This window comes from Strix aluco, chromosome 15 (assembly GCF_031877795.1).
Source record: "Strix aluco isolate bStrAlu1 chromosome 15, bStrAlu1.hap1, whole genome shotgun sequence".
Taxonomy (NCBI): domain Eukaryota; kingdom Metazoa; phylum Chordata; class Aves; order Strigiformes; family Strigidae; genus Strix; species Strix aluco.
In genome coordinates, this window is record NC_133945.1 from 10,563,754 (window position 1) to 10,584,155 (window position 20,402).

Consider the following 20,402-nt stretch of genomic DNA (forward strand, 5'->3'; position numbering starts at 1 on the left):
TGGGGTTTGAGGCCATGGGGACGTGTGGCTGGTCTAAACAGCAAAGCATCCTCAGAGACACCTGGCTTGACCATTTCAGTCTCTGGGGTTTTTTTATTGGCTTTTCCAGCTTGTGGTGTAAGTCAAACAGAGGAGTGGATGAATTTAATGTGTATGTAGCTACATCTAGGTGCCCCTAGTTATGACAGCCAAATCCTAAAGGTTTCAGCATGATCAGGCATGGAGTAACCACAGCCACATCAGCAGGATGGTGCAGACCCTTCTCAGATGGTACTGTAAAATACAGGAACAACTCAACCTGGTAATTTGCTCACTGCAAAGTCATGCTCATCTCCTTCTTCCCCAATCTTAGACCCCAAATAGGCTCTTTAGGTATCTCCATGATGGACAAAAAAGAAATTGTGGTCCAACAGCAGAAGAAACCCAAAGCAGAAGTGTGGCTAGGAGCATCTTGCCCAGGCGTGAGGGACACAGCCAGCAGGACCCTGGGTGGGTGGGATGAATTGGGCACACTGGGGACATAACCCCTGTGGGCACTGCGAGGTTGACCATGACCTGATATGGCTGGTAAGAGAACATGAGACAAGAAGAAGGCAATTGCTTGACAATTGCAAGTCATTGTCCATTGCTTGGACAATGTCCTTGTCCAACCCCCAGGACATGGCTAATCCTGCTTGGGGTGCTGGCAAAACTTCATCCCCGCAGTGGGAGAGAGTGTGGGACTTGCATGGAGGTGACCTCTACACAGTTGCTTCTTCAGTTGGTTGCTGAAGCCCTCCAGGGGACAGGGCTCCAACACATACTTTGTAGCCTGCACTGGCTCTTAGACAACCTTGCTCTTAGGAAGCTTTTCCTGAGCATCTAACCCAAGGCATCTTGGCTGCACTTTAAGCCTATTACGGCTTGTCCAACCCTCAACCAATTGATCACAGTCATTTTTATAACTGCCTTTTCCACACTGGATGAATGTTACACATCCCCCCGCCTTCAGCCGTCTCTGTCCTGGACCACAAACCCAGCTCCTTCAGTCCATCTTCCCGGGGCATGTTTTCCAAATTCTCTAAACTCCTTCAATTTGTCTGAATCTCTCTTAAAGTTGTGATGCCCAAACCTGGAGATATATGTCTCCAGCTGATGCCTCACTAGCACTAAATAGAGCCAAATAAATTACCTTGCTGTCTTCCATTTGAAACTATTAATACATCTGCGGGCAAGATGTACCTTTTCTTTCCCTTCTTAAAGCATCAGGTTATTGTCTGCTGCTCAGTTTGAGGGCTACTCCACTGCTCGAGCCTTGGCTGCTCTCCTGCTGGCTTACTAGTTCTTCCCCATCTTATATCTGCGATTTTGATATCGCCTTCCTAAGTGAAACACTTTGCACTTGACTTTATTGAATTTCAGTGTATTGATTTCAGGCCATTTCTCCTATTTATCAAGATCATTTTGCTCTGAGGAATCTTGCAGCAGCTTGTCTTGTATCTGCTCTGTTGACAAAAGGTCTTTAGTCCTCAGGGCCACTAAGCCAGGACTTTGCATTAGTCTTTAAAATAGTCAGAAAGAACCACATAGGAGGCATGGGGACAGTGGAGGATGGAGACATAAGGCTGGCTCACACAGAAACGGCCCCATGCTGCCATCTCAGCCAGGCAAGGTGCAGAAGCAACAGGAGGAGATGGAACGAACATGAGGAAATGTTAATGGGTCCCTGAGGGTGAAGAGCAGGGATACCTGCTGAGAGATGCTGGGACTCTGCTGCAGCCCCGGGGACAGCCCTGGAGCCAGGAGAATGGAGGGGAGATGAGCACTAGGATATAATGTTCCCTCTTTCTTTTCAGGTCAGCATGTGATGAGCTGTCCTGTTCCCACCTGGGGGATCGCCAGTAGACCAGGAGAAACCCTGCAGCAGCAGGTATTAATGGCACTATTTGGGGACAGCAAAAACTGGACTAAGATGAAGACAGAAGTCCACCCTGGTGTGCACAAACCAGGTCAGATGATTATTGTTATTTTTATATTGTTGCCCAGAGGTTGGAGTGCTCCACTGTTTAAGGCAGAGGAAGAAGCTTGGGAAGTCGCTGCTTGTCCCATGGTGGAAGGAGCAGCTCCTAATGCTTCTGCTTGGGCACACTGAAGAAGCACAAGGCTTTGGGGAAGCATTATGCACCTACAACAGCACCCACCTTCCCACTGCACCTTCCTTCCTCTGCTTCTCCCATCAGCTTGACAACAGCACCTTCCCCTGCCTCCTCCTCCTGTCCCCTAGGGCGAACTGAAGTTCAGTCAACAATTACCCAGGTACTGGGAGCAATTTCCTAGAAAACTTTGCAAAAAAGCACCACAGGGAGAGCTGCCTCCTGATAAGTCCCCGTTCTTCCACAGGGGGCAGGTGAAATGGCTGAACTTCAGCTGCAGGCACAGCGCAAGGTCTGGGGAAAGCATCTCAAGAGACATGCAAATAAATTTGGGGAGGGGGCAAAGTAGAGGTGTAATGGGGGGGGCAACAAAAAGGGTTTCCTCGCAAAAAGGCTGGCAAGCCTCAACTGGAAAAGGGACAGCAAGGGAGAGATGGGAGAGCTCATCTGGGTGCAGAGACCATGGGGAGAGAAGAGAGAAGAGGAGCAAGGTTCAGGTGAAGGCCCAGCAGCTATAGGAGCTCACCCTGGCCCTTGACATGGTAATGATGCAGACACAGACATGTGATAAGCCCTGCTCTGCACACACTTTAAAATCTAAGTAGCTTATGAATAAGTAATAATCCCTTATTCCCAGTGCCATAATCTATATTTAATTAAGAAAATAACTAAACGGTGGCAGTAAAAGTGGCTGTGTGGGGAAATGGAGACAGAAACACTGTCGGATAAACTGCACTAAGAAGGGGAACACAAGGCAAGCTCAGCATGGCAGAGGCAGCAGAGCCGCGGCCTCCAGCTTGGCCATGAACTCAAGGCAATCTGGCCTGCAGAAGACACGTCTACAGCAATGTCTGCCACAAGCAGCTTCTTGGGTCAACAGGTGAGCTGAAGGTTGGCCAACAGGGACTGGGTCATTCACACGCAAGTGTGAATTTTCACCCCTGTTCAGTCCTGGTGGTGATGCTGGACTGTGCATGGAAAGCAATGCACCAACCTGCCAAAGCAGCCCATGCCCTATATGGGGGCATTCAACAGCACCCAAAGCAGCACCTTCATCGCTGCTACAACAAGTTGTTTGGTGCCTGCATCTTACAACATTTCTGTGCTAAAGCATCCTTGGCCAGGATGCTGAAAATGTCTTGCATTGGCAAATGAAAGCAAGCCCTGCTAGCTGACTAGCACTCAGGGCTGGCATGCCAGAGTAATCCACACTGTTAGACTGGAAGAGGCCATGCCAGGCCAATGCTGGGCCAATGCCCAAAGCATGTAGAGATGTTCATATTACGTATGCAAGAGCTTGTCAGCCCCGGCCAGAACCTATGACAGTGCTCTGCTGGGTCCCTTAATGCACCCCTGGGACCACCATCCTTCTCACTGTCACCTCAGCACCCATGGGCATTAGCTACTTTTCAGACGTCTTTGCCAGCTTGGAGCCAGTGCCAGGTCAAAGACTGGAGTTTGGCTTTTCTCCTGGTCTCCATGCTGAGAGCACTGCAGATGGTGCTGATGTCAGCTCTGATCAACCTCTGCTTTGGACAAGACAGAAAAGGATAGACAGCGCTGTGGCCGGAGATAGTCCAAGTACTCTGCACCTGTGTCCACAGCCCTTCCAACATCACCAAAAGCACTTCTCAGCCACAGCCCCAGACCTTTCCCACCTGACATCTTCCACTAGTTCCCCAAAGCATCACTGCAGCCCTGCTCCATTAACTATGTTTTGCTTATCATTTCACTCGTGGGGTCTGCAGGTGACAGATAACCCTCTGCTTCCTTAGATTGTCAGCAGTGGAACTGAGCACACATTTTAAAGGCTGGGTTAAAGAAAACAAAAATTCTCAGTCCACATACTATATATTATAAATAGACTGTCTGGTTTTTAAATTGAAAAACAACAATAATCACTGCTAAGAGCCTGCTGAACAAAAGCAACCTTATTACCACTGGGACAGATTCATTTTTACCAAAAGAACACAAATATTTTTCAAGCTGCTCTTGAGCTCCTGAAGTTGCTAACATCCTGCTGCTTCCCCTCATCACTGTCCCGGGGAGCTGTGGGAGGCACAGAGCCACAGCAGGGACGGGGAGAGTCATGTGGGCAGTGCAAAGTGGGGACAATCCCTTCAGCTGTGGTCCAGAGAGAGGGAGGTACTTTGGGGGAGGCTCAGCTAAGCCAGGCTGCAAAGAGAGAGACATGCCATCAGTTTTCAGTTGCACTCTTTTCCTCTAACTGCTGTTTTATGGCAGGGTGACAGGAGGTCTGAGGAAACCAGTGGCTAGCCTGGGTGCAGCTGAGGAGTGGGAAGGGGACAGGCTGTGTTGCAAGGGGCACAGCCATTCTGGTAAGCTTGCCTTTCAATTCTTATTAAGCAATAGAGAATAGCACAACTTTCCAGAGAAGACTTGGTGTGCACAGAGCCCACGAGTGCACAGTGGGTGCCTGCCACTGTGAAGGTACTATGCTGAGAGGTATGGTCCACGGCAGCTTGGTGGGCAGGGGTATGAGCTGCAGGACTTCTTGGATTTGGGTTATCAAGGGGGATAGCTGGGATAACTCTACCTCACGGTCCCATCAGAGCTGTCGCACTGCCAATAGTAAGGTCCAGAAATGGGCAATGAATGTGCTGACAGGCCTGCAAAGGCTGGAAGTAGAGGGATGGGATCCTGAAAACTGCCTGCCCTCCGCTTCTTGACTAAAAGAAGTGACTGGAGCAGGGAGATGGGTCTGCAGAAATTGCCATGAGGAGCAGGGTGCATCTCAGTGGGATAAAGAGCATTGCCACCAGGCATCAGGGCTGGGAGAAAGCACAGCAGCCAAGCACAGGAAGGGAATAACCATCACTCCTGCAGGGTGCTGACCCTGAGACAGGTTGCACTTAGAAAGGTAGACTGAGATTTATACCCTGCAGGAACATCATCCCAGGCACCACAAGTAGTCCAAGGGCTGTCTGAAGGGTGAAGAGTAGGCTGAGTTCTCATACAGCATGGGAAAGGAAAATGAAAGCAGTCCCAGGTCTTGAGATCTTTCTCTCCTCTCTTCCCAGGCCATAGTACAGTGAGATCACTAGGAACCATGTGCTGGCTGCTAAATCTAATCTGCCACATACTTTGGGAACAGGATGGCACCGTGGAAGTCAGCAACGTGCTGCGAAGGTGGCTGCCAACCCAGAGTCAGGAGCATGGCTTGAGCAGGTGGGAGACTGGAGCCGGTGGAGCTAACACTATTTTATCTGGGTTTTGGTCCCTGAATCAGAGGGCTGGACAGCATTAGCCATTACTGATCTGGAGCCAGCATCTGAATGCCTGCAGAAGAAACTAACACTCGCTGGATCCGTGCCTGGGCACTGTTTCAGGCACGGCTGCCAGCAGGCTCATGCAGTTGGCCTGTCCTGTGTTATGATCAGAACAAGTGACGTGGGACTGACAGTGTCCCGCAGTCCTGGCCACACCAGCAGTTACCCTGAGCACAGCACTGGAGCAGCCATACCCTTGGAGATAGGGCTAAAAGGGTCTTCTCTCTGCTGGAGTCTGTGTGGCTGCTGGGAAGAAAGCATGCACTTGTCAGGTTGACCTACCAAGTGATGCTCACTGCTCCATGTTGGAAGTTGTCTTTCTGAGTGCAATGTGCAGGCTCAAATGTTACAGAGAGATAAGAAAGGTGCAGCCTTGGAGATGGAGGAGAAAAGAAAGGAACAAAAACAATTTAGTAATGAATATATTATGTAGACATGTCATGCCTCTTGCCTGCTGGCGTGGATTAATATCCATAAATCAAAGAGGAAGGGATTGTTTTTAATGCTGGAGATGGAGGCTGGTCCTCAGAAAATTGCTAAGGGGGCATTAATGAGGAGAGACATCTGGGAATGGCTCCAGGTGCACCGGCTGCATGCACAGGAAATTCTGCAGAACTGCTGTCAGCTAAAATTTATTCCTGTACTGTGGATGCATGTGGTTCATGAGGATAAAAGTGTGGGGACCATAGGTCCCAATATGGAGGCATTGGTCAAGCTCAGGAGGAAGGTGGACGGTTCCTTGGTTCTCTGCTCCACATGGCAGCTCCCCACCTTCCTTACTCCAGGCCTGGGCTTGCACACCAGGAAAGCTGGCCCCATCTTTTGACTTTGCTCAGCAAGAAGGTCCACATGGACTAAGTGACAGGATAGTCTCAGCCTGTGAAAGCCAGGAGCTGAAACTAAGGTGGAGCATGCTATTAAATCCATCCTGCCTCTGCTGGGCATGCAGTCACCAGACAGGAGTCAGGGACAGTGTTACCTCACAGCCACCACCATTGCTGTGACCCAGAGGATGGGGAGCAGCACCTCTTCCCGCTGTTTAAATAAGCACTGTATCAGCCAGAGATGATTATAGCTCCCTGGTTCTAGAAGGAGCCCTCCAAATGTGAACAAAGGAGCTCTGACATTACATGGAAGGGACAGGTGGCAGAGGCTCAAAGTATGGAGCATCCCTCTATGACATTTCTGGAGTCCATCCTGATGGTGACTGGTGGGGTATCTGGGCAAGAGGCAACTGCCCTGTTGAATGCACAAGCCCCTATGTATTAATCAGTGTCTGTCCTCCTTGGGATGTTTCCCTTTCAGCAGCACAAGTCCTCTGCCAGAATTTCAGAAGGACGTTAAACACAGTGGAGATGGCACAGCATGACTTTTCACATCCCCAGGAGGGCTCTGCGTGGTGGGGGCTGCTGTTGGAAGGGGGAAGTCACTTCTCCTGTCAATATTTTTTCCTAAGGAGAAGGTATTGAGTGCCAGGATTTCATTAATCACATTTCATATACATTTTAAAAACCCTTGAAATCTTCACTTTTTAACATCGCACTCGTCTTCTCCTTTCCCATCTGCCCCATTATCAGCATCAGTGGCCTCTCATGCCTGCTCTCCCTCTGCCCTTCCCGGGACCACCTCCTTCCACTTGCACTGACCCACTTTAGCAGTCAGATTTACAGCTGAGCCGCTCACCAGGGGAAGAGGCTGGATTCACAGAATAAATTTGCAAAGCTGGAGAGCCAGCCAGGGACAAGTAACAGAAACAGTCTCTCCGGGAGAGAGACACCCACACCTGCGCGCATGGGGAGAGGAGAGAAACCTGCCAGGGAGATGACTGGGAGCAAAGGATGCTAAGAAAGCATACATTCATGTTATGAATGGATTAGAAGGGAAAAGAAAACAAGGCAGGAAGGCAGCAAGGGAGGGAAGGGCGTGGCAGAGAGGGGCACAGGGCAGTGGGAGGGAAGCCCACCAGCCAGCCAAGATAAAAAGCTCCACCACAGCACGGCTGCTATTTTTCAGCTTGGCCTGCAAGGGAAATGCATGATTTGGGAGAAATCTTGGTCCTAGCAGGGAGAAAATCTGTTACCGGGACGGTGACAAGGGGCGTGGATAGGGCAGGATAGGGAGCAGGGAAGTTGCTGGCTTGGAGGAGGGAAAGGGGAGATAGGAAGGATCTCAAAGTCTGCAGGGACTGAGCTGTGCAGAGGGAAAGGAGGGATGGAGGAGGCTGAGCATTTGGAGACGCCTCAGCATTTCAGGGCTTATTTGAAGTGAACAGCCAGCTCCTTTGAGGTTCATCTCTCATCTGATGGAGCAGCCCCGGCTTCTGACAGTGGAGCAGAAGTAGCTGCCATCCCAGGGTCCCAGCGGAGGGATGGAAACCCCAAGCACAAGATCTGGAGGGCTGCTACAAGCAAACCCATGTGGCTACATGAGAAAGCCATGCTGGGGCCGAGCTCACAGGCAGACAGGCTTAGCCCTCGGAGAGTGGGGAATTCCTGTTTGTCTGTGTCTCTCTCTGTTTTCCCTGATTTTATTGTGTTTTGTTTAATTGAATCACACACACACATGCACACAAAGCCCCAACTCGTGGTGCAAAGTCTGTAAGGAAATGAGCAGCAAATTATTGTTCCAGGAGGAGCGATGCTGAGCAAACACATGACACTTGGCACGAGCTGCAAGCAGGAGGGAGTGAAGCAGCAGGAGGAAAGGGGGAAAGAGGAGAAACCTGCAGAGAGGGAAGAGGGAGCTGCAAGAGGGTTTTCCAAGGGAAAATGGAGATCAAAAGAAGCAGAACAAGGGAAGGAGGAAAACCCAAGAGGAGAAGGGAGAGGGCAGCACAGATGATGCTGGTGTTACCCGTAAGGTCACTGTGCCCAAACTCTCCCTGATCCCTGTGTGGAGCAGTTCAGAGCACAGGAGGAGAAAGCTCCCACAGTTCAGGGCCAGGGGATGGCTGGGCTGGAGGGACACAGCCCAAAGTCCCAGGAGTCCTTCACTGCTCCAGAGCTCTCCTGCCCAAATATGAACAAAACACCCTACTGAACACAGTACCCTAGTTCCCCCAGGCCTCCATCATGACCTGCTCAGCCTCTCTTGTCATGGCAGTCGTACCCCTCTCTCAGCCAGGACCTCCGCTCCCCTTCCTCTTGTGACGTCTGGTGTACCTGCAACTCCACGCAAGAAGCTTATCCTCAGGAAAATATGTGCTACGGAGGAATGATGGACATGCGGGCTGAGACCATGAAGTGCTGGGGGATGTGCTCCAGCACTCCCCAGGCTCCTCATCCCCAAGAAGCAGCACCCCAACGGCACCATCCAAACCCTGGATGACCAGTGCAGCCCTCAGCTCAGTCAGAGCCGGCGGACCAGCAATCTCCTCCACTGTGACCACAGTGCCGAGGGCAGGGACACCAGAGGGGAAGGACCACCTCCAGGACGGAGGGCTGACTGTGCAGAAAGGCAGCCCTCTGGCCTCTCCTCACCTCCCAGCTCACCCCTGCTCATGAGGTGCTGGGAGGTAGCGTAACATTGATTAGCCACTCTACGAGATGAGATGCTCTTCAGAGCTGGAGAAGTGCGAGGTTAAAGGATGTGAGCATCCTACCCAGGCTTGCTGTGACAGGCCTCACATGAGTTTAGTCACATCCAGCTATGAAGCCACTCTGGAAACCAAGACATTTATTCAAAGGAGCAGCAGCATTGCACACACATCTGCCTGTGTGAAGGAGAACTTCAAAAGGGCTGACAGTCACGGAGCCCAGCAGTAACCTTTGGCTAATTAGCTGTCTTGATTTCCTTGTAGTTTATTTTTACACTTCTTGGGCTCTGAAATGCATTTACTGTAAGGTCAGAAAGGTCATGGTAAATATAAAGCTTCCTAGCAATAACTATATCCGCCCCACTGGGCTTTTGGGACTGATAGCTACAGCTTGGCTTGGGACAGGCAGGCTGACAATGCTTTGCTGAGGTTTTTGTCTTGCATGGGACTTATTGAGACTGTGCTGATGGAGATGATAAAGGCTCCTGGGGCAAAGCAGGTATCTGCATGGAGCACAATGAGCACAGAGCAGAGGGCACGTGTAAAAGCGCTTTCCTGGGGTCAAATCATAGATGAGCAGGAAAGACGGAAGGACAAGCCTGCAGAAAGCAAAGCCATGAGCCAGCTCAGGAAGGAGAGGTGAGGTCAAGGAAAGCATGCAAGTAGAAGGGTGGGAGTGATGGTGAGCACTGCAGAGAGGAGCAGGTGGGACCCCATTCTAAGCATTAATGAAATCGTCAGTTGGAGCTGCTGTCCAGAGAGCCTACCTGCTCCTGGGCAGAGGAGAAGGGAGCTGGGAAAGATGCTCTTGTTAGATCTCAATCAAGAAGGGATTTGAAAGCCCCGTTGGGGTGGAAGATGACTGTGCTTATTGAAGTGGTTCGCTCTGCTCCCCACCCCACCTGTGCTTGAAATAAGCCCGTGCTTCATGCATCACTGCACAGTGCCACAGTCTCCCTGCTACCCTTGTCGGAGGGTGGGGACTGTCACTGGCTGGGACCTGATCTCCCAGGGCTCCCCTAGCAAAGCCCACCAAAAGGTTAGGCTGAGGGTGACCACAGCCTGAGCTATCCCTGCCTCTCCCCACAGGGGCATGCAGCCCCACGCTGCCAGCAGTTTGTGGAACATCTGCCTCCCACCACCTCTTGCTGGGCTGAGGCGTGAGATCAGGCTGAGCTGCACCATCAGGAAATGCAAAAGGTAAGAAAACAGCTTCATTATCTCCGTGCTGTGATCTCCAGCACAAACCACTCAATATGTGGCTCCCCCTGGACTGTGCACAGCAAAGATCAGTGGAAGGAAACCAGAAAAGAGACCGTTGTATTAATGATCAGAAATGAAGCGATGGTCCTCTGCCCCTGGATCAGTGCTACGCTGGTGAGGAGAACTCTGAGTACCTGCAGATGGGTGGCAGGCACCTAGCCCTTCACACAGCCCTCCCCCCTCGGCTGCCGCTCCGCCTGGCTGGCTGGGTGTCAGTCTTCATGACTGCCCTGAGTACCAGTTAGAGAACTCAGTGCCAGTTAAAATCCAGGCTGTTTTATCCTTTGAACTGCAGAGAAACAAAGCCTGTGAATTCAACCTTTGCCTTTTTTTTTTTTTCCCCAAATGATGTCAGGAGTTGAAGAGATAGAACAGCACCAAGTGCAATTGCTGTTGAAAGCTGCTGGCTGTTTCATCATGCTGCTTGAACTCCACCAGTGGAGGCTGCACTGGAGTTGGTAGCCGTCACTTAGCTCCAGATCTTTAATTTTAAGGGTCAAATCATTATGAACTCTCTCAGGGAAGTTAATAGGAACTTTACCTTTGCCTCAGCTATGTAAAATCAACAAGAAGTTCCCAACTGACCACAGTGATACACTGTCCCATCTCCAATCCCGAGCATCACTTCCCACAAATCAAACTCATGTTATATTTTCATTTTTAAACCCACTCTTATAATTAAAGCTTACGCTGCCTGATCAGAACCAAACTGTCTCAGATGACTGGCAATATGACAAAGGGCTTGATTTTGGGGCTGACATCAGCCAGCACTCAAACCTGAGACTCCCCACTTCCTCTGCTGAGGTTCATGTATTTCAGGACTGAGCTCTCTGCTGGGATGATGCACCTGCACCTTTGCAGCACAAGGCGCTGCATGGCTCCATTCAGCCCCTCAGTGTGCAGACAGTTGGGCCCTGACCAACAAATCTCTTTGGCTAGCACCCAAGCACCTGAAAAGCCCTTTACAGCTCCCTGTACCGACCACCTGCACGTGGGTTGCTTTAAAGGATGAATACCATGGGCACAGTTTCAAAGCATCTTACTGACCATAAGGCTGGCGAGCAGAGCAAGGCACTTTGGTACCTGTAGTCTTAAAACCACACACAGAAATGATGGTGAGCAATAAGCAGTGAAGGTTTCAGCAACAAGGAAGGAGTTATTACATTATTCCAAGCAGGCAAGGAGGGACCTGCAGCACCAAGCCCTCACCCGTATCAGCCCTTTTATTGCCCAACTCCATATATCTTGGACAGATGTGAGGGACACCTGTGTAACCTGGGCATGGCCAGAGCCATGGCATGATGCAGAGATCCTTTAAAGAAGTTGGTGCCATTCAGGAAGGGAAGGTCCTGAACTTGTAGGTCATGTATATATATGTGGGTATACATTATTTATACCCTCCACAAGAGAGCTGCTGGCTGTATCTACAGACTCTTTCCACTGACACCTCTCTCTGAGTCATGGCTGCTGCGTAAAGCTCCTTGACAGACCTGGAGGATGAGAGATGTGGTAAAATCCCAAACATGAGTATTGCATCGAAGGTACAGTAATTATCAGAGCACAAATAAATAACGGCTTCCTCACAGTTTCAGGGGTGTGGGGAGAGCTAGGGCTGCCTAACCACCCTCCTGGAGCTTTCATCCCAGGGTGGTGGCAGTAGCTCAGGGTCACAGTGTGTCTGCCCTCGTGGCTCCAGGGCCAGTCCCAGCTGCTCCTCTGGGGTGCATTGAGGGTGTCTATCCATGCTGCTGGCACAGGAGCTGGGGAGCTTGGGGAGGAGCTGGTGGGTGGACTTGAGTGGGATTTTTCCTGCATGGAGATCTCTGACAGTCCTTCACGCATGCCTGGCTGTGTAAGTCACTCTTCATTTGGCTGACACTCAGAAGAAAGCCTCGTGTGAGACTTTCAGAGGATGCTGCATACAAATGGTGGGAGATTTCCCCACGTATCCTCACAGATGGGCTGTGGTGAGCTGGAGCCCATGGCACTATGTAGTGTAAAATGAAGAGGGGTAGCTGGGACAGTACCAGCAACCTGTCCTGCCACTACATCTCCCCCTCTCCTGATGATTTTCCTCCTCATTACTGTATTCCTTATTTTCCCCAGGACTTTGGCCTACTCTGAAACTGCTGCTGCATCAGCTGCCCAAGATGTGGGAAGGATAGGTGAGCATCCTGATGGACACAACAGACACTTCTGACAGCAGGTACTCTGCACTGCAACAGGCATTCATGTTTACAGACATTATTGCAACCAGCCCTTGAGGCTGGACAGGAGGCCTTCCACCCATATGATGCTGGAGCCCAGCTCTGGGGGATAGCTGCAGCCCTGAGGAATCAGTGCCCATGCACAACCCTGCCCAGCACCACCAGGCTCCAAGGCCTGCAGACAGCATGGGGTGAAGACTGACCCATCCTACCCCTCTCTGGGAATAGGGACAAGGAGCAAGACATCTGGGAGGAGCATTACTTTCACAGTGGGTTTGCTAGCAGGGAAATCAGCTCCTTCCAACTCCACCTCTCTGCAGAGTCAGTGACTCCCCCCACCATGTATTACATTTTATTCTATAAGTGCAAAGCAATTTCCATTGAGGGTAGGGACACTGAAGCACAGAGAAAGAGGAGAAAAGTATCTTATCTTTCTTTAATCCCACCATCCCAAAGGATCCCAGTGCCGTTTGCTTTACTTTCTATATGTATGCACAGTTAATTAGCGTTACCACAGAACTGCAGGTATTCTCAGACTTAGTAGAGGGAATATCTTGTAATAGGAGGGTAAGCAAATTGTTTCTGCTGTTTCTATTACAGCCAACTTTGATTATCCAGGGTAATGGGATAACAGGGACAAAGCAAAAACATGGATAACATGAAACCTATGCAAATTAAGCTAGAAAAAAAGTGAGGCTGAGAGTAATGGAGGAAAGAAAGGTCAGCGATACTGATTAAGGAGCATGGAGATCCCTGCACTAGCACGGCCCTAAAGCTCACAAATCCATACACGATGGTACCTGGGCACAGTAGTTATGGAGCAAATCTATAGGGTCTGTCACTATGCAGGAGAAGCCGAGACATCCCCTGCACAGTAAAGCCAGGCTGCAGCAGAGGCAGGCGAATTGCATTAACGCCGAGCATTTCAAAGCCTCCATGTGAGGGATTTGTCATTAAAATGAATAAGATTTGGGCACTCAACCCACCTCCTCCCTACATGAGCAGGAAGAAGCCCAATTTAAAGGTCAGCGTCTTAATGGCTTTCGCTGTGTATATACCAGGATAATTCCTCTCCAAACAGAAATCCAGCACCTGCTCAGTGAGCCACAGCCACTGTTTGAAGGAGCACGACAAGAGCATCCACAGCTGAGGAGGTGTAGGTATACAGACAGGTATAGCTTCTCCGTTAAAACAGGAGGGGAGAGGCTAAGAGGAGAAAAGAGCTGACTCCAACCACATCTCCTTGCAACATGGCCCAAATTGAGGAAAGGAAACAACACTTGAGTTCCTCTGTAGTCCCCCGTCTCGGCAAAGACCAAATTCACTCTGCTCTGCCAAAGGGAATATTCAAATCCTCGGCACCAATATCGTGGAGGCAGCTCTGAAAAATCTCTGGTGGTGGGTGGATAAAAAGGGCACCAGTGGAGATGAGACAGAAAGAAGAGAAGGAGGAATCGTAGAGGAAGACGAACCTTCTTAATAGGTTTTATTGATTTAACCCAAAGAGAGAACAGTAGGGGGAAATTTATGCCATTTAAATGCAAACCAGCAATAAAAATAATCATTAGAGTCATAATCTCAATCTGTTAGCATTTTATGTAGAAATGAGCTTAATGGGAAATATTTTCCATGTAAACTATTTGCATTTACTTAGTACGAATGAGCCTCTTAAATATAACTCAATCATTATCACGGACTTATTTTAAGGGGTTGTTTTTAGTCCTCAGTTCTTTAAAGTGCCTGATGATTTCACAGCCCCTGTTAAGCCTGACCTGGAGAAGCTGCTGGCCCACCCCAGCTGTGATCCAGCATCCATGTCCCTGTGGATGTTCCTGTTTCCATACTGGAAATACATGTGGATTTCGACAGCAGTTGAAACCACCACTCTTCACCCAAACGGTGCTGAGATTTTGTGACCGGCCAAGAAGACTGCATCGCTCACTCAGATCTCGGGACCTTTGACTGAGGAAAAGTAACTTTAGAGCATTCTTCCAGCCCTTCATCTTCCAGAAGAAGTGAGAACCACCTGACAATCTTTCTTAGCTTTTCCTCTCATAAAAGAGGAGGAAAATGTGGGGTTTTCTCTTTACGGAGCAGCTGCAGGGCTGGCGGTGAAGATGCTGAGCCTGCAGCCCAGGTGGGATGCCCTTTCCTGGCGCAGGAGGGGAAGTCAGATGTGTCCACCTGCATCTCAGAAGGAGCTTTTCTGGCCAGTGTCTTGTCCCTAAGATCAGCCCCATGGGGACACAGCGCTGCCCACGTGCAGGTGCTCAGGGGAGGTCACCGTCCCTGTGACTCCCACACCACGCGCATCTCGGCCACAAAGAAAGAAATAAATACCCTCTTCTGCCTGGAAACACCTTTTAATCTTCTTGCTAGATTTTCATACACTGGTCTGGAGTCTCAGCTGGGCCAGGCATGATCTCATTTAGGATTCCACAGGCCTCTGCTAAACCAAGGCTGCTATTTTATGCCACGTGCTGGTAGGGGCTGGGGCCACTCTCATTCATGGCACCAGGGGGTTCCCACCACCCTGCAGCAGCCCATACCCTGCCCCAGAGGGGAAAATATCCCATGGATGTGGCAACCTGGACCAGCATCCCCGGTGCTGGGAAGCTCACAGGCTCCTTGCAGACCCGCCGGTGGCAGGACGCTTGCAGGCAGCGGGTGCCGGAGCAGCAGCTCTCTGGGATCCAGGCAGCTGCCAGGGTGCCGTGCCAGGGGCTGCATCAGCAGAGGCCACCACAGCTCCTCGAGCGGGTCTGGCCCCACGTCCACAGCCTGGGGAGCTGATCCAACCCCCAATGCACTGCTCATTGCCAGGTCTCCAAATGCACACCGGACCTCATGCTGCGTGGGTAATTCAGGCTTACAAGGGGGTTATTAAAATCCATTCAAAGCTAATGTCAGCCATTTCGGTGTTAATGTCAGTGGCTGAGAGGCACAGCAGGAGCAGGGGGAGAAGAACTTTGATTTCCCCACTTTAATTTCCAAGCAGGGTGGGCTTGTCGGGCAGCAGTGGGAGACAGGGAACAGCAGCAGGTGGGAGTAGGCGGTGCCGCATCTCAGCTGTAGACAGGTGGGATTCACAGTTTAATCCCATCAGCCAAACATTTCAGTCTGTGTTTTATTTGACAGCATCTATCCCTTGCTGGCCGTTTCAGAGGCACGTTAGCTGCCAGGATCCTAGACAGTGAGTCCACCTGAGCGCTCAGCTCCAGCACAGCAGCTGGAAAGGGGCTGATGGTGCTGCTCTGCACCAGGCTCCATCGCGTCTGGCAGGTGGGACTGGGCATTGCACCCAGGCACTTCCCATCAAATGCATTTGGGGGTTCAAACCTCTTCCCCCATGTTCAGCCGTGGGTCTGCGCTGACTCACAGCCCCTCTCAAACTCACTGGGGGTGAAAGGAGGGCTGGAATTTGCTCACGTCAGTCAGGTGAGTCCAATCCAGCTCCTGGATTTTGAAAAAGGCCAGGTAATTTCAGGATGTGGTTACCATCATGCAGGCTAAGATAAGAGTAATCGGAGCTTCGGGCCATAAGCCGATTCCTTGTGAATCTCAAGAAGGAATTAGCCCCGTCTCCTCCGCCCTGTGCCGCCTGGCAGCATTTGCACGCATGGGCACACACCTGGCGGGAGGCTGAGCCATGGGGACACGCACATCCCAGCGCTTGCCAGAGACAGGGTGACAAGGACCCTGTGAGGGCAGTGCAGAATTCCCATGGGCAGAAGAAGGGGCATGGAGAGCAGAGAAAATCTGCTCCAACCATGGTCTGCAGGGCAGGTATTGCCCTAACTCGTTGCACAGGCACGGCGATGCTGGGATCTCCGAGATGTCCTTCCCCAGGAGGTGCCCGCCCTGCTTCTCCCCCCGTTTCAGGATCTGTTTGCAGCGGGGATTCCTCCACGTTGGCTGAGAAATGCATTGCGATCTCTTAATAGCTCATCCTGGCTGGAAGCTTTTCCTCCTATGTAAATACTATGTGTATAACAGTGGCCTCGTTTCATACTATAGAAGTGCATCAGATGTAGCTAAACATACTGAAGATGGCTTAAATTATCCAAATTTAACATTTGGTTATGTAGTCTGAAGATTTCATTGAATTTTTAGATTAGAAGGCACTGTAACTGTAGTCTGACCTCCTGGATAGTGAATTTTACCCAGGGATTTAAAGCAAATCTGATGATTAATCTCCATTCTTCTGACGGACAAAAATTAGCCAGGTTCATAAGAAAGAGAGATGGCTGCTGGAGGCAGATGGATCAAAAGACATCCAAATACCAAAGTCCAAAATGTTGACCAGCATCTCTGAAGGCAGCAGGTCCTGACTGACAACACTGCCACAAACCAGGTTATTTTGCTTTAGTTTGTCTGATTTGTGAAATGAGGGTAACAAACAGTTCTGAGGTCAAAGCTAGCATTCAAAAGCAATACTGGTACTCCTGTTTTCACCTAGAAAATGCTGCTATTCAAAAATCTACAGTATTAGAGAAAAGCGAAACTCTAGTGGTTGCCAGCAGTCGGCCGGATGGCTCAATGAGGTGGTTTAGGATGACAGGACCGCCAAGGAGATGTGTGACACCAGCAGACCCACGTCCCATCCCGTGTCCCTGCCCCCCTGCCCCAGTGCTGGGGTAGAGGGGCCAGGGAGGTGGGAAGGAGACATGTCTCCCTGCAGCCAGAATCTCGTGCCACGTGGCAGATTACCAAGCAGCTGAGAGTGGGCAACGATTTCTTTTGCCAGTTTTCTAATCTATCTAATGAGCAAGAAAATAAATCAAGCTGACAGTCACCCAGGTGGTTTTGAGCCTCAGCTCCTCACAGTCCCCTTGTTCTTCCAGCCCATTTTATAACAGGGTTATAACCCGAGGACACGGCAATAACTCCTGCTATAATCTTTTCTTTACTAACGTCACTTAGCAGATGGAGTCATTTAGAGGTGCTCACGTTTAAATGAGTGGCTTGCCCTGAAAGGGACAGAGCTGGGGCTGCTGGCAAGGTTTTCAGGATCGTTAGCCTAGAAAATGCTTAGCAGGGGAAGCAGTTGGCAGGCAGATTTCACGGACATGGCACCAATGTCCTCTGCCAGCAAAATTACAAGGCTGAAATTCTGGAGCTGGATGGGGCCAAACTGTTCACAGCAAACAATTTAATTGATGAATGAAGTGAATTGCCCAGGAGATGATTTTTAGTCATCTGCTCATTGCATGAAGCTGCTCGGAGGACGGTCCATGCAGTCAGATGTTGCCAGCTACCTGCCCGCACCAGGGACAGGCTGGCCAGGGCTCCCCGTCATGTGGACCTTCAACAGAGTCACCTGGGCACCTGCTCCCCAGATGAGCAATCCAGGGCTGCGAGCACAGCTACCTCCAGGCTTGCCAATCCAGAGATGTTATGCTTCCCTACAAATATTACTGCTCTTAAGCCTTCGTGGCTAGACCAGTGATGAGACCATGCAGAAGATCTCAGCATTGGCTGTTTGAAAGGGAGCCTACACAATGTAAGGAAGAATGGCGCCAAACTAAACAGCTCACCTACTTCTCAGCTTCTCCAAGAAATTCAGTGGCAATCTCATAAGACTCTCCTCTCTAGATCCCTGATGCCCTGCACAATGCTGCACAGGCTACCTTCATAAGCTCCTTTCGTTTGGTCTAATAAAGTAAATTAGCTCTCCAGCTCTCCCAAGGAGAATAGCCATGGAAATGTACATTGAGATGAATGCTTGCAACCCTTGAAAATACCTCTTAATTGTGAAAAGGCTTCTGAGAAATTAATAGAAGGCACAATAATTACCAAAGAAGGGGGAAATATTGTTTATGCTGGCTGGGCAGCATTTGACCCAGCCCTTGCAGAGGTTGGGGAGAAGAAGGAGGAAGGAGGCAGGGAGATGAGGCATTAATGGCAATCATTGTTCTGTTCTATCTCACAGTGTCCACGGAGACCAATCCCAAATTATTCAGCCTAACAGTTCTCAAAACAAACTCTTATTCTGCTCTTTTGTGGCAGGCATGAAGCTTTCTCTGCAAGTCCCATTTTACATCTTTGTAACTCAGTGCTGGATGGTATAACACTCAATTGTGAAAACTCTGCAGGAGCCTTTGATGCAAGCATCTTTGAGATGCAGGGCTTATCAGCTCAAATAACACAACTGTTTTTTATCCTTTGTGTCCCAAGCCTGCTGTTTTGGCACTTATATTTGTAATTCATTGCCTGGCTCTGGGTCTGGATCCATCAGGACAGGCAACGCTGTCTATCTGTCTGCGTTGCTGAGATATGTGTGTCTGCCCAGAGGGACCCGAGCACCTAAGCTCTGCTTATCTTCAATGATGCTTAGGTTCCTAATTGGTTAAAAGTCACTTTGGAAAGGGGGTCTTAAGAGCTGTAGACTTGTAGATGCTTTCAGAATGACTACTCCCAGACCAGGCTGTCCATCTTTTCCCCCTCCCATCTGGGACTGTAACCTCTCGGTCCCCTCTGGCCTTCAGTGCACCTCCAGCACCACCATTCCTCCCTTCCAGACCAGCTCCAGCCCGTAGACCTGCCCGCCTTTCACCAGCACTACATTTTCTTCAAAAAAGGACAAATGAGGTGGAAGTAGAAAAGGTGAAAACATGATAATAGCTGTGGGAAAAGGCCGCTGCTATAGACTTGACAATGCTGGAAATGGAGGCTCGGAGAAAAGTTTTTCTCCAAAAATTACTCTTTTCAATCTCAACAGCACACTGAAGAGAAGTTTAAGCACACTTTCTAACACCTTTTGTACTCAAATTCCAAATTCACCTGTCTACCCAAGTAATAACAGAAATAATCTTTTTTCATCCAGCTGCACATTTTGCTATAGAAATTTGTTTCCATTAAACTATTCCCTTTTGTCCTCTTAAAAAGCATATTTTAAATAATAACAGTGTAAAAAAAAATTATATACTACCCAAAAAACTCAACCCTGTCGACTGTGCACTTTTATACAAAAGTTATCTCTTTCTTTCGACGGATTGATGAAAAGCCTTTCCATAATGTCAAGGTGGAGATGAGAAAGAGGGGGAAAATTTCTGAGTGCCCAGCACAGCTAGTCATTTTAACAGGAAACACAGGGCAAACTCTGGTCTTAGAAAACTAAGTTACAGCACCAACATGAACCTGATGTTCTTCTTCTGTTTTGTAAAATACAATTTTGTAGAAGTTGGCATGGAGGCACACATTGCACTTCTCATCTGGGGAAAAAAATGCACTTCTTTCATATTCCTCAAATCTTAACAGGAGATATTCCTTAAATCTTAACAGAATAATGTGAATTCAATCTTAAAAAAATAAAAATTATAACCATGATAACTTTCACTGCTACCACAATTTGAGGAGTGCGGCAGCCACAGCTCAGCCACCCAGGGTTTCCCCAGGAAGGTCCATGCTTGGACAGCACTCAGAGAAATCACCCCAAGAACAGCAATGTGAGAAACACAACCCTGGATTGCTGTCCATGTCTGCACCAGACTCTTCCCTCTTGGAAACGAATGCCATGAGGCTCCCCTTCGCGATCCACTCCTGGGTGAGGATTTCCAGGCACTTGAACCCTCCCCAGAGAGACTTGCTCCATCCACGCGATCCCCGTTGGCTCTCTCCCATGGCCAGCCATCTCACACCAGCTACTTCTCTCACTCCAGAGATGCAGTCGACAAAGTCACCCCTTACCTTTGTGCCTGTGTGTCACTGCTGGTTCCTGCTACAGTCATGAACGTCTCCTAGTTGTTGTCTGCAGGGGCTGGGAGGCACGCTGCACACGGCATTCGGGATCACACAAGAAGGTCACCAAGCCCAGTATTTGAACTGCAAGGGGGAAAAAGAAAACATAAGAGGGAATTCCATCAGGGGGTATAAAAGACTGATTGACAGCTTGGTTAACATGAAACCATCCCAGGGACAGCACAGCTACTCAAGTCATGGATCAGACACAGAGACGCAAGGATCAGATGTGAAT

At 49.7% G+C, this 20,402-nt stretch overlaps 1 protein-coding gene across 5 annotated transcripts in view; it reads right to left on the bottom strand.

Moving 5' to 3' along the window:
- The window catches only part of ELFN1 (extracellular leucine rich repeat and fibronectin type III domain containing 1), a 109,564-nt gene that overhangs the window by 29,494 nt on the left and 59,668 nt on the right, over positions 1-20,402 (bottom strand). For all 5 annotated transcript variants that reach the window (XM_074840908.1, XM_074840905.1, XM_074840904.1 and 2 more), the window contains one exon: positions 20,117-20,251. The gene's annotated coding sequence lies outside the window, so the exon portion shown is untranslated. The remainder of the gene's footprint in view (positions 1-20,116; positions 20,252-20,402) is intronic.